This window comes from Pristiophorus japonicus, chromosome 7 (genome assembly GCF_044704955.1).
Source record: "Pristiophorus japonicus isolate sPriJap1 chromosome 7, sPriJap1.hap1, whole genome shotgun sequence".
Lineage (NCBI taxonomy): Eukaryota > Metazoa > Chordata > Chondrichthyes > Pristiophoridae > Pristiophorus > Pristiophorus japonicus.
Window position 1 is genome coordinate 126311193 of NC_091983.1, and position 12696 is coordinate 126323888.

The 12696-nt window shown below is 48.6% G+C and overlaps 1 protein-coding gene across 2 annotated transcripts in view; it reads left to right on the top strand.

The window, feature by feature from the left end:
• The window catches only part of man1a1 (mannosidase, alpha, class 1A, member 1), a 590495-nt gene that overhangs the window by 203805 nt on the left and 373994 nt on the right, over positions 1 to 12696 (top strand). The window contains exon 2 of one of the 2 annotated variants that reach the window (XM_070885308.1): positions 4696 to 4744. The exons of the other annotated variant lie outside the window; for it this stretch is intronic. The gene's annotated coding sequence lies outside the window, so the exon portion shown is untranslated. The remainder of the gene's footprint in view (positions 1 to 4695; positions 4745 to 12696) is intronic. 2 annotated transcript variants of the gene reach the window in all.

A 12696-nucleotide genomic window follows, 5' to 3' on the forward strand; every position in this document is an offset into this window, starting at 1 on the left:
CAAATTTGCCTTGTCGAAAATTAAGTTCTTTTTCAATAGTCAGTGATATCAGAGAATCATAGAATGATACAGCACAGAGGAAGGCTATTCGGCCAATCATGCCTATGCTGGCTCTTTGGCAGAGCTATCCAATTAATCACACTCCCCTGCTCTTTCCCCATAGCCCTGTAATTTATTTTCCTTATGTATTTATCCAATTCTCTTTTGAATGTTACTATAGGTGCAGCGTTGAAAATCCGGAATGTTCCGGAATCCGGACCGATCGGTGGCGGGGTCATCCGGAATCTGTAAAATGTTCCGGAATCCGGACCCGCTGACCCTGCCAACCTCAGGGCCCTGCCGCTGCCCGACATCTCGCCTCGCCTTGCCCCCGCTGTCCTTACCTCGCCGCCACTCGCTTCGCCCAGCTCGCCTCCGCTGCCCTTACCTCGGGGCCACTCGCCTCGCTTTGCCCCCGCTGCCCTTACCTCGGGGCCACTCGCCTCGCCTTGCCCCCGCTGCCCTTACCTCGCCGCCACTCGCCTCGCCTTACCCCCGCTGCCCTTACCTCGGGGCCACTCGCCTCGCCTTGCCCCCGCTGCCCTTACCTCGCCGCCACTCGCCTCGCCCAGCTTGCCTCCGCTGTCCTTACCTCGGGGCCACTCGCCTCGCCTTGCCTCCGCTGCCCTTACCGCACCGCCACTCGCTTCGCCTTGCCCCCGCTGCCCTTACCTCGGGGCCACTCGCCTCGCTTTGCCCCCGCTGCCCTTACCTCGCCGCCACTCGCCTCGCCCAGCTTGCCTCCGCTGTCCTTACCTCGGGGCCACTCGCCTCGCCTTGCTCCCGCTGCCCTTACCTCGTCGCCACTCGCCTCGCCCAGCTTGCCCCCGCTGCCCTTACCTCTGGGCCACTCGCCTCGCCTTGCCCTCAGGGCCACTCGCCTCGCCTTGCCCCCGCTGCCCTTACCTCGGAGCCACTCGCCTCGCCTTGCCCTCGGGGCCACTCGCCTCGCCTTGCCCCCGCTGCCCTTACCTCGGGGCCACTCGCCTCGCCTTGCCCCCGCTGCCCTTACCTCGGGGCCACTCGCCTCGCCTTGCCCCCGCTGCCCTTACCTCGGGGCCACTCGCCTCGCCTTGCCCCGCTGCCCTTACCTCGGGGCCACTCGCCTCGCCTTGCCCCCGCTGCCCTTACCTCGGGGCCACTCGCCTCGCCTTGCCCCCGCTGCCCTTACCTCGGGGCCACTCGCTTCGCCTTGCCCCCGCTGCCCTTACCTCGGGGCCACTCGCCTCGCCTTGCCCCCGCTGCCCTTACCTCGGGGCCACTCGCTTCGCCTTGCCCCCGCTGCCCTTACCTCGCCGCCACTCGCTTCGCCCAGCTCGCCCCCGCTGCCCTTACCTCGGGGCCACTCGCCTCGCCTTGCCCCCGCTGCCCTTACCTCGCCGCCACTCGCCTCGCCTTGCCCCCGCTGCCCTTACCTCGGGGCCACTCGCCTCGCCTTGCCCCCGCTGCCCTTACCTCGGGGCCACTCGCCTCGCCTTGCCCCCGCTGCCCTTACCTCGGGGCCACTCGCCTCGCCTTGCCCCCGCTGCCCTGACCTCGCCGCCACTCGCTTCGCCCAGCTCGCCGCCGCTGCCCTTACCTCGGGGCCACTCGCCTCGCCTTGCCCCCGCTGCCCTTACCTCGGGGCCACTCGCCTCACCTTGCCCCCGCTGCCCTTACCTCGGGGCCACTCGCTTCGCCTTGCCCCCGCTGCCCTTACCTCGGGGCCACTCGCCTCGCCTTGCCCCCGCTGCCCTTACCTCGGGGCCACTCGCTTCGCCTTGCCCCCGCTGCCCTTACCTCGGGGCCACTCGCTTCGCCTTGCCCCCGCTGCCCTTACCTCGGGGCCACTCGCCTCGCCTTGCCCCCGCTGCCCTGACCTCGCCGCCACTCGCTTCGCCCAGCTCGCCCCCGCTGCCCTTACCTCGCCGCCACTCGCTTCGCCTTGCCCCCGCTGCCCTTACCTCGGGGCCACTCGCCTCGCCTTGCCCCCGCTGCCCTTACCTCGGGGCCACTCGCCTCGCCTTGCCCCCGCTGCCCTTACCTTGGGGCCACTCGCCTCGCCTTGCCCCCGCTGCCCTTACCTCGGGGCCACTCGCTTCGCCTTGCCCCCGCTGCCCTTACCTCGCCGCCACTCGCCTCGCCTTGCCCCCGCTGCCCTTACCTCGGGGCCACTCGTCTCGCCTTGCCCCCGCTGCCCTTACCTCGCCGCCACTCGCCTCGCCTTGCCCCCGCTGCCCTGACCTCGCCGCCACTCGCTTCGCCCAGCTCGCCGCCGCTGCCCTTACCTCGGGGCCACTCGCTTCGCCTTGCCCCCGCTGCCCTTACTTCGCCACCACTCGCCTCGCCTTGCCCCCGCTGCCCTTACCTCGGGGCCACTCGCCTCACCCAGCTCGCCGCCGCTGCCCTTACCTCGGGGCCACTCGCTTCGCCTTGCCCCCGCTGCCCTTACCTCGCCACCACTCGCCTCGCCTTGCCCCCGCTGCCCTTACCTCGGGGCCACTCGCCTCACCCAGCTCGCCGCCGCTGCCCTTACCTCGCCGCCACTCGCTTCGCCCAGCTCGCCCCCGCTGCCCTTACCTCGGGGCCACTCGCTTCGCCTTGCCCCCGCTGCCCTTACCTCGCCGCCACTCGCTTCGCCTTGCCCCCGCTGCCCTTACCTCGCCGCCACTCGCTTCGCCCAGCTCGCCGCCGCTGCCCTTACCTCGGGGCCTCCTTGCCGGCCCGCCCGAACACCACCACCGCGATGGGGCCGGCTGGCCCGAACAGCTTCTCCTCGCTCCTCGGCAGAGCCCCGCCCAATGACCTCATCACCGGGGCTGGCCGGCCCGAACAGCTCCTCGGCGGGGATCCCCCCCTTTCTGACGTTCTGAAATCTGGAAATACCCGAACCTGAGCTCAGGTATTTCCGAATTTGTGACGTCAGTAAGACGATCGAAAGTCTGGAAAAATCCAGAATCCGGAACGGCCTTTGGTTCTGAGGGTTCTGGATTCTCAACGCTGCACCTGTATTGAATCTGCTTCCACCATTCTTTCAGGCAGTGAATTCTCAATCACAAGTTGCTATGTATTTGGCAAAAGAACCAAAGGAATTTTTTTAAATCACTGTCCTCTGCTTACTGACCCTTCTGCCACTGGCAACAGTTTCTCTTTATTTGCTCTCTCAAAACCATTCATGATTTTGAACACCTATCAAATCTCCTCTTGACCTTCTCTGCTCGAAGGAGAACAACCCCAGCTTTTCCAGTCCCTCCACTGGAACAAAGTTTGTAGTTTAGAAAACTGCTCTATTCCAAGTCCTTGTGCCAGCTGGGTGAACTCCAATTTGGAGTAATTTGTTTTCTTGGTGACTAAAAGATAATATTGTCTATTGTCAAAATGCAGAAGTTCATTTCTCAAGTGATGATTTTCATTGAAAATAAATCATAGCCCTGATTTTTTTTTTCATGCCCAATTAATTTAGAATATAAGTTGATTTCTATGAGTAAAGACGTGCATAGCTTTGATTTCACAATTGTTCAGAGTTTTCACAGATATCTAGTTTTTAATTTGTCTTAAAAAGTTGAATTAGGTCATTCTCTCTCCAAATACTTTTTGAATGGATTGATGTGATATTTTTTTAACTTATTCCAACGAATTAATCCTGCCCAATAACTTTGAAGAGCCACTTTACCAGAGGATTACCTCCTTGTTCATAAAAAATCTTCCAACTGAAATCTATAGGGAAGCTCTGTCTTTTCCTAAACAGCAACAACAACTTGTATTTATATAGCACCTTTAATGTAGTAAAACGTCCCAAGACGCTTCACAGGAGTATTCTGAGATAAAAACATTTGACACCGAGCCACATAAGGAGAAATTAGGGCAGGTGACCAAAAGTTTGGTCAAAGAGGTACGAGTCCAACAATCTTGGATTTGCAAGTTAGGTCTTTTTTTTTTTGGAAGAATGTAGTTTCAAAAGCAGCAGAAGCCACCTGCAAATGGCTGACCTTTTTGGTGTTTAACTCCTACTTTTTCCAAAGTGTTGTGTCCCTTCCCTCCCCCCCCCCCCCCCCCCCATGGATTTCTATGGATATTTTCCTTTTATAATAAATATTATTCATTAGAAAGATCCTACTAAGGAGTGCATCAGCTTAGAGTGAGAAAACAAGTTTTGAGGGTTAATCTCTTTTATACCATTTGGAGGCTGGTGGCAACTGCTAGTAGCCTCGAAGTAAAATTAACAGTTAAATATTTAGGATTCTTTCAGGCTGAAGTAGAGACAAGCTAACTATCTCTCCAGCAGTTTGCTAAAGAGGCAGTTAATTAAAACTAGTTCTTTGAACAGCTGACCAGTGGTGATTCATCTGAGCCACAAGCAGTTTAAACAGCAAGGGCTGTGTGCTGGTAGCTCAGAGTACAGCAGCTCAGAGTGAGAAAACAAGAGTTTAAGTGGGAGAGTTCGGTGAAATGGGGGCGGGAGGTATTGCTTTGCCTTGTTTTCCCTAACTTTTTTCACAGAGTGGCTGAGTACCTGAGCGGGAGCAGACTGAGGCCTAAGAACGGGAATAAAAGCCACAGCATGCGGCCAGTGTGATCTCCTGGACTAGTTTCGATCACCTGGTTGGGTCAGAGGGATTTTCCCAGATTTTTTTCCCCTATTGGCCTGGGTTTTAATCTTTTTTTTGCCCCTCCCAGGAGATCGCATGGCTCCGGGTGAGGAGAACTCTGCAGTGTAACATCACAGGTAAGGCAGGTAAGTGATTGGTAGTGATTATGGGCTAAGTTTTTCTTTAAATTAACATGTAGCATGTAACTAAATACTAAAAATTAACCTTTATTTAACTAATTTAATAAACTAGGGTAAATACTTGATTAACGCTAAACTAATTAATTAAATAATATAATGGGAAAACAGGAGATGTGTTGCTGCAGCAATATGTGGGAGCTTCTGGACGTTTTGGTCCAGGGCGACTACATCTACGGTAAGTGTCTGCAGCTCGACGAACTTCAGCTCCGAGTTGAGGAGCTGGAGCCAGAGCTGTAGACATTGCGAGTCATCAGGGAGGGAAAAAATTACCTGGACCTTTTGCTCTAGGAGGCTCTCTAGATTAAATACTTCAGAAGTGACACATGGTCAGGGACAGGAGGGTGTGACTGCAAGTGAAGCCGGTAAGGGGGTCTAGGAGGTAGCATTGCAGGAGCCTCAGTCCTTGCACTTGTCCAATAGATTTGAGATTCTTGCAATCCTTGTGGATGAGTGTGCAGACTGCGGGGTGGATGAGCAGACTGACCAAGGCACCGTGGTGCAGAAAGCCATTCAAGTGGGGGGAGTAAAGAGGCAGGTGGTTGTAGTAGGGAACAGTATAGTTAGGGGGACAGATAGGGTTCTCTGCAGCTGAGAGTATGCATCCCGAAGGCTGTGTTGCCTACCCAGTGTTAGGGTAAAGGACATCTCCTCTGGGTTGGAGAAGAACTGGGAGGGCGAGAATCCAGTTGTTGTGGTACACGTAGGTACCAATGACATAGGTAGGACTAAGAAAGAGATTCTGCTGAGAGAGTTTGAATAGCTAGGGACTAAATTGAAAAGTAGAACCACAAAGGTAATAATCTCTGCATTATTACCTGAGCCACGAGCAAATTGGCATAGGGTCAATAGAATCGGTGAGATGAATGCGTGGCTCAGAGGTTGGTGTGGGAGAAGTGGGTTTCGATTCGTGGGACACTGGCACCAATACTTGGGAAAGAGAGAGCTGTTCCGTGGAGATGGACTACACCTGAACAATGCTGGGACCAGAGTTCTGGCGAACCGAATAACTAGGGAGGTAGACAGGGCTTTAAACTAAATGGTTGGAGGGGGGGGTGGGTGGTGGAAAGGAAGGACAGTCGCAGTGGAGAGAAATCTAGAATACTAAAGAGACAATAAAAGGAAGCATTGCAGGAAAGTGATTGTGGTAAGGATAACCAGATTATGTATAGAAGGGACAGAGCAGACAAACAAAAGAGTGCACTAACAAATGGGGTCCAGGTAAGAAAAAATAGCGATAAGACAAATAGGGCTACAGTACAAAATAATGTTAAGATGCCTAATAATGTTAAAAAGACAAATTTAAAAGCATTGTGTCTGAATGCATGAAGCATCTGTAATAAGGTAGATGAATTAACAGCGCAAATAGTTGTAAACGAATACGATATAGTTGCAATTACGGAGACATGGTTGCAGGGTGACCAGGGTTGGGAACTGAATATCCAAGGATATTCAATATTTAGGAAGGATAAGCAAAAAGGAAGAGGGGATGGTGTAACATTGTTAGTCAGAGTAGGAATCGCAGGATAGCTCAGATGAATATGTGGCTTGAGCAGTGGTGCAGCAGGGAGGGATTCAAATTCCTGGGGCATTGGAACCGGTTCTGGGGGAGGTGGGACCACTACAAACCGGACGGTCTGCACCAAAGCAGGACCGGAACCAATGTTGTAGGGGGAGTGTTTGCAAGTGCTGTTGGGGAGGAGTTAAACTAATATGGCAGGGGGATGGGAACCAATGCAGGGAGACAGAGGGAAACAAAAAGGAGACAAAAGCAAAAGACAGAAAGGAGATGCGTAAAAGTGGAGGGCAGAGAAACCCAAGGCAAAAAACAAAAAGGGCCACTGAATATAAAGGGGCTGCAGGAGGGGTCAAAACTAAAAATCATGGTTTAAAAACTAGTATTAAAACACTCTACCTAAACGCACGCAGCATTCGAAATAAAGTAATGAGTTGACGGCACAAATCATTACAAATGGATATGATTTGGTGGCCATGACAGAAACGTGGTTGCAGGGTGGCCAAGACTGGGAATTAAACATACAGGGATATCTGACGATTCGGAAAGAGAGACAAGAAGGGAAAGGAGGTGGGGTAGCTCTGTTAATAAAGGATGATATCAGGGCAGTTGTGAGAGACAATATTGGCTCCAATGAACAAAATGATGAATCATTGTGGGTGGAGATTAGAGATAGTAAGGGGAAAAAGTCACTGGTGGGTGTAGTTTATAGGCCCCCAAATAATAACTTCACGGTGGGGCGGGCAATAATCAAGGGAATAATGGAGACATGTGAAAAAGGAACGGCAGTAATCATGGGGGATTTTAACCTACATATCGATTGGTCAAATCAAATCGCACGGGGTAGCCTGGAGGAGGAATTCATAGAATGCATACGGGATTGTTTCTTAGAACAGTATGTTACAGAACCTACAAGGGAGCAAGCTATCTTAGATCTGGTCCTGTGTAATGAGACAGGAATAATAAACGATCTCCTCGTAAAAGATCCTCTCGGAATGAGTGATCACAGTATGGTTGAATTTGTAATACAGATTGAGGGTGAGGAAGTAGTGTCTCAAACGAACGTACTATGCTTAAACAAAAGGGACTACAGTGGGATGAGGGCAGAGTTGGCTAAAATAGACTGGAAACACAGACTAAACGGTGGCACAATTGAGGAATAGTGGAGGACTTTTAAGGAGCTCTTTCATAGTGCTCAACAAAAATATATTCCAGTGAAAAAGAAGGGCGGTAAGAGAAGGGATAACCAGCTGTGGATAACCAAGGAAATAAAGGAGAGTATCAAATTAAAAACCAATGCGTATAAGGTGGCCAAGGTTAGTGGGAAACTAGAAGATTGGGAAAATTTTAAATGACAGCAAAGAATGACTAAGAAAGCAATAAAGAAAGGGAAGATAGATTACGAAAGTAAACTTGCGCAAAACATAAAAACGGATAGTAAAAGCTTTTACAGATATATAAAACGGAGAAGAGTGACTAAAGTAAATGTTGGCCCCTTAGAAGATGAGAAGGGGGATTTAATAATGGGAAATGTGGAAATGGCTGAGACCTTAAACAATTATTTTGCTTCGGTCTTCACAGTGAAAGACACAAAAACCATGCCAAAAATTGCTGGTCACAGGAATGTGGCAAGGGAAGACCTTGAGACAATCACTATCACTAGGGGGGTAATGCTGGACAGGCTAATGGGACTCAAGGTAGACAAGTCCCCTGGTCCTGATGAAATGCATCCCAGGGTATTAAGAGATGGCGGAAGTAATAGCAGATGCATTGGTTATAATCTGCCAAAATTCTCTGGTCTCTGGGGAGGTACCAGCGGATTGGAAAGCAGCTAATGTAACGCCTCTGTTTAAAAAAGGGGGCAGACAAAAGGCAGGTAACCATAGGCCAGTTAGTTTAACATCTGTAGTGGGGAAAATGCTTGAAACTATCATTAAGGAAGAAATAGCGGGACATCTAGATAGGAATAGTGCAATCAAGCAGATGCAGCATGGATTCATGAAGGGGAAATCATGTTTAACTAATTTACTGGAATTCTTTGAGGATATAACTAGCATGGTGGATAGAGGTGTACCAATGGATGTGGTGTATTTAGATTTCCAAAAGGCATTCGATAAGGTGCCACACAAAAGGTTACTGCAGAAGATAAAGGTACGCGGGGTCAGAGGAAATGTATTAGCATGGATAGAGAATTGGCTGGCTAACAGAAAGCAGAGAGTCGGGATAAATGGGTCCTTTTCGGGTTGGAAATCGGTGGTTAGTGGTGTGCCACAGGGATCGGTGCTGGGACCACAACTGTTTACAATATACATAGATGACCTGGAAGAGGGGACAGAGTGCAGTGTAACAAAATTTGCAGATGACACAAAGATTAGTGGGAAAGCGGGTTGTGTAGAGGACACAGCGAGGCTGCAAAGAGATTTAGATAGATTAAGCGAATGGGCTAAGGTTTGGCAGATGGAATACAATGTCGGAAAGTGTGAGGTCATCCACCTTGGGGGAAAAAAAAACAGTAAAAGGGAATATTATTTGAATGGGGAGAAATTACAACATGCTGTGGTGCAGAGGGACCTGGGGGTCCTTGTGCATGAATCCCAAAAAGTTAGTTTGCAGGTGCAGCAGGTAATCAGGAAGGCGAATGGAATGTTGGCCTTCATTGCGAGAGGGATGGAGTACAAATGCAGGGAGGTCCTTCTGCAACTGTATAGGGTATTGGTGAGGCCGCACCTGGAGTACTCGTGCAGTTTTGGTCACCTTACTTAAGGAAGGATATACTAGCTTTGGAGGGGGTACAGAGACGATTCACTAGACTGATTCTGGAGATGAGGGGGTTACCTTATGATAGATTGAGTAGACTGGGTCTTTACTCGGAGTTCAGAAGGATGAGGGGTGATCTTATAGAAACATTTAAAATAATGAAAGGGATAGACAAGATAGAGGCAGAGAGGTTGTTTCCACTGGTCGGGGAGACTAGAACTAGGGGGCACAGCCTCAAAATACGGGGGAGCCAATTTAAAACCGAGTTGAGAAGGAATTTCTTCTCCCAGAGGGTTGTGAATCTGTGGAATTCTCTGCCCAAGGAAGCAGTTGAGGCTAGCTCATTGAATGTATTCAAATCACAGATCGATAGATTTTTAACCAATAAGGGAATTAAGGGTTATGGAGAGCGGGCGTGTAAGTGGAGCTGAGTCCACGGCCAAATCAGCCATGATCTTGTTGAATGGTGGAGCAGGCTCGAGGGGCTCGATGACCTACTCCTGTTCCTAATTCTTATGTTATGTTCTTAAAGGATGAAATCAGAACAATAGTGAGAAAGGATATTGGCTCAGAAAATCAAGATGTAGAATCAGTCTGGGTGGAACTAAGGAGCACCAAGGGGCAGAAAACATTGGTGGCAGTTATCTATAGGCCTCCAAACAGTAGTGGTAGTAAAGGGGACGGCATCAAACAGATGCATGTAACAAAGCTAATACAGTAATCGTAGGTGACGTTAATTCGCACACTGACTGGCCAAACCAAATTAGTAGTAATACTGTGGCAGATGAATTCCTGGAGTGTGTATGAGATGGGTTTTTTAGACCAGTATGTTGAGGAGCCTACTAGGGAACAGGCTATCCTAGATTGGGTATTGCGTAATGAGAAGGGGTTAATTAACAGTCTTGCTGTGCAGGGTCCTTTAGGGAAGAGTGACCATAACATGATTGAATTCTTTATTAAGATGGAAAGTGAAGTAGTCCAATCTGAAACTCGGGTCCTAAATTTAAACAAAGGAAACTACGAAGGTACGTGGAATGAATTGGGCTATGATAGATTGGGAAGATTCATTAAAAGGCATGATGGTGGATAGGCAATGGCTAACATTTAAGGAACGAATGCATGAATTGCAACAGTTATACATTCCTTTCTGGCGTAAAAACACAAAAGGAAAAGTGGCCCAACCATGGCTAACAAAAGAAATTAAGGATAGTATTCGATCTGAAGAGGAGTTAAAGAAAGTTGCCAGAAAAAGTAGCAAGCCTGAGGATTGGGAGCAGTTTAGATTTCAGCAAATAAAGACCAAGAGATTGATTAAGAGGGGTAAAATAGAGTACGAGAGTAAACTTGCAAGGAATATAAATGACTGCAAAAGTTTCTACATGTAAAAAGAAAAAGATTAGTGAAGACAAATGTCAACACTTAAATAAATACTTTGGTTCTATCTTCACGTAAGAGGACACAAATAATGTCCCAGAAATTCGAGGAAGCCAAGGGTCCAGTGAGCAAGAGGAATTAAAGGAAATGATAATTAGGAAGAAAATAGTGCTGGAGAAACTAATGGGACTGAAGGCTGATAAATCCCCAGGGCCTGATAATCTGCATCCCAGAGTACTAAAAAAGGTAGCCATGGAAATAGTAGATGCATTGGTTGCCATCTTCCAAAATTCTATAGATTATGGAACAGTTCCTGCAGATTGGAGGGTGGCAAATGTAACCCCACTATTTAAAAAAGGAGGGAGAGAGAAAACAGGGAACTACAGACCAGTTAGCCTAACATCAGTAGTAGGGAAAATGCTAGTCTATTATAAAGGATGTGATAACGCACATTTTCATAATATCAACTGGATTAAACAAAGTCAACATGGATTTCTGAAAGGAAACTCATGTTTGACAAATCTACTGGACTTTTTTGAGGATGTGACTGATAGAATGGATAAGGGAGAACCAGTGGATGTAGTGTATTTGGATTTTCAGAGGGCCTTTGATAAAGTCCCACATAAGAGGTTAGTGTGCAAAATTGAAGCACATAGGATTGGGGGTAAGATACTGGCATGGATTGAAAATTGATTAACTGACAGGAAACAGTGAGTAGGAATAAACGGGTCTTTTTCAGGGTGGTGGGCAGTGACTGGGGTACCACAGGGATCAGTGCTTGGGCCCCAGCTATTCATGATATATATAATTGATTTGGATGATTAAAAAAGGAGCCAGACAAAAAGCAGGAAACTATAGACCAGTTAGCCTAATATCTGTGTTTGGGAAATTGTTGGAGTCCATTATTAAAGAAGCAGTAGCAGGACATTTGGAAAAGCAAAATTCGGTCAGGCAGAGTCAACATGGATGTATGAAGGGGAATTCATGTTTGACAAATTTGCTGGAATTCTTTGAGGATGTAACGAACAGGGTGGATAAGGGGAACTAGTGGATGTGGTATATTTGGACTTCCAGAAGGCATTTGACAAGGTGCCACATAAAAGGTTACTGCACAAGATAAAAGTTCACGTGGTTGGGGGTAATATATTAGCATGGATAGAGGATTGGCTAACTAACAGAACAGAGAGTAGGGATAAATGGTTTATTCTCTGGTTGGCAACCAGTAACTAATGGGGGGCTGCAGGGATCAGTGCTCGGACCCCAAATATTTACAATCTATATTAACAACTTGGAAGAAGGGACTGAGTATAATGTAGCTAAGTTTGCTGACGATACAAAGATGGGAAGAAAAGACATGTGTGAGGAGACATAAAAAATCTGCAAAAGGACAGACAGGCTAAGTGAGTGGGCAAAAATTTGACAGATGGAGTATAATGCCAGAAAGTGTGAGGTCATGAACTTTGGCAGAAAAAAAAACAAAGAGCAAGTTATTATTTAAATGGAGAAAGTTTGCCAAGTGCTGCAGCACAGCGGGACCTGGGGGTATTTGTGCATGAAACAGAAAAGGATAGTATGCAGGTACAGAAAGTGATCAGGAAGGCCAATGGTATCTTGGTCTTTATTGCAAAGGGCATGGAGTATAAAAGCAGGGAAGTCTTGCGACAGCTTTATAAGGTATTGGCGAGGCCACACCTGGAATACTGTGCAGTTTTGGTTTCCATATTTACTAAAGGATATGCTTGCTTTGGAGGCAGTTCAGAGATGGTTCACTAGGTTGATTCCGAGGATGAGGGGGTTGACTTACGAGGAAAGGTTGAGTAGGTTGGGCCTCTACTCATTGGAATTCAGAAGAATGAGAGGCGATCTTATCGAAACGGATAAGATTATGAGGGGGTTTGACAAGGTGGATGCAGAGAGGGTGTTTCCACTAATGGGTGAGACTAGAACTAGAGGGCATGATCTTAGAATAAAGGGCCGCCCATTTAAAACAGATGAGGAGAAATTTCTTTTGAGGGTTGTAAATCTGTGGAATTCGCTGCCTCAGAGAGCTGTGGATGCTGGGACATTGAATAAATTTAAGACAGAAATAGACAGTTTCTTAAACGATAAAGGGATAAGGGGTTATGGGGAGCGGGCGGGGAAGTGGAACTGAGTCCATGATCGGATCAGCCATGATCTTATTGAATAGTGGAGCAGGCTCGAGGGGCCATATGGCCGACTCCTGTTCCTATTTCTTATGTTCTTA